A 1205-nucleotide genomic window follows, 5' to 3' on the forward strand; every position below is an offset into this window, starting at 1 on the left:
GCCACTGCACTCCAGCCTGGGTGACAAGAGCGAAATTCTGTCTCAAAAAATAAAAATAAAAATAAAAGTGAGACTAAGAATCCTGATAGATACATACAGTGCCATTGTAACGAATAAATGAGTGTGGTAAATTCTTATAATTTTATGGTTCTATTTGCTTTTTTATTTCAATAGTTTTTGGGGTATAGGTAGTTTTTGGTTACATGCATGAACTCTTTAGTGGTGAATTCTGAGATTTTATTATACCTGTCATTTGAGCAGTGTACACTGTACCCAGTATGTAGTCTTTTATCTCTCCCACCTCCCAATGTCACCCCACCCCAAGTCCCCAAAGTCCATTATATCACTCCATATGTTTTTGCATCCTTATACCTTAGCTTCCACTTAAAAGTAAGAACAGGGCTTGCTTTGGCAGCACATATACTAAAATTGGAATGATACAGAGAAGATTAGCATGGCCCCTGTGCAAGAATAATACACAAATTCGTGAAGCATTCCATACTTTTTTGGCTGGGTATGGTGATGCATGCCTGTAATCCCAGCACTTTGGAAGGCCAAGGTGGGTGGATTGCTCGAGGTCAGGAGTTCAAGACCAGCCTAACCAATATGGTGAAACCCTGTCTCTACTAAAAATACAAAAATCAGCCGAGTGTGATGGCACACACCTGTAATCCCAGCTACTTGGCAGGCTGAGGCAGGAGAATCACTTGAAGCCGGGAGGCGGAGGTTGCAGTGAGCCGAGATTGCCCCACTGCACTCCAGCCCAGGTGACACAGTGAGACTCTAGATCAAAAAAAAAAAGGAAGAACATACAGTATTTGGTTTTCTATTCCTGTTACTTCACATAGAATAATGACCTCCAGCTCCATCCAAGTTGCTGCAAAAGACATTGTTTTGTTCCTTTTTATGACTGAGTATTCCATGGTGTATATACACCACATTTTCTTTATTTACTCCTTGGTCAATGGGCATGTAGGTTGGTTTCATATCTTTGCAAATGCAAATTGTGCTGCTATAAACATGTATGCATATGTCTTTTTCAAATGACTTTTCTTCCTTTGTGTACATACCCAGTACTGGGATTGCTGGATCAAATGGTAGGTGTACTTTTAGTTCTTTGAGGCATACTGTTTTACAAAGTAGTTGTGCTAATTTACATCGCCATCAGCAGTGTAAACATGTTCCCTTTTCACCACATCCATGCC

The 1205-nt window shown here is 40.4% G+C and overlaps 1 non-coding gene across 1 annotated transcript; it reads left to right on the plus strand.

Moving 5' to 3' along the window:
• The first annotated feature begins 403 nt into the window (after positions 1-403).
• Positions 404-506, plus strand: LOC112205991 (U6 spliceosomal RNA). Its single transcript, XR_002940118.1, has one exon. It is a non-coding gene; the product is annotated as a U6 spliceosomal RNA (small nuclear RNA).
• Positions 507-1205: the final 699 nt, after the last annotated feature.

Source organism: Pan troglodytes, chromosome 18, assembly GCF_028858775.2.
Source record: "Pan troglodytes isolate AG18354 chromosome 18, NHGRI_mPanTro3-v2.0_pri, whole genome shotgun sequence".
NCBI lineage: Eukaryota > Metazoa > Chordata > Mammalia > Primates > Hominidae > Pan > Pan troglodytes.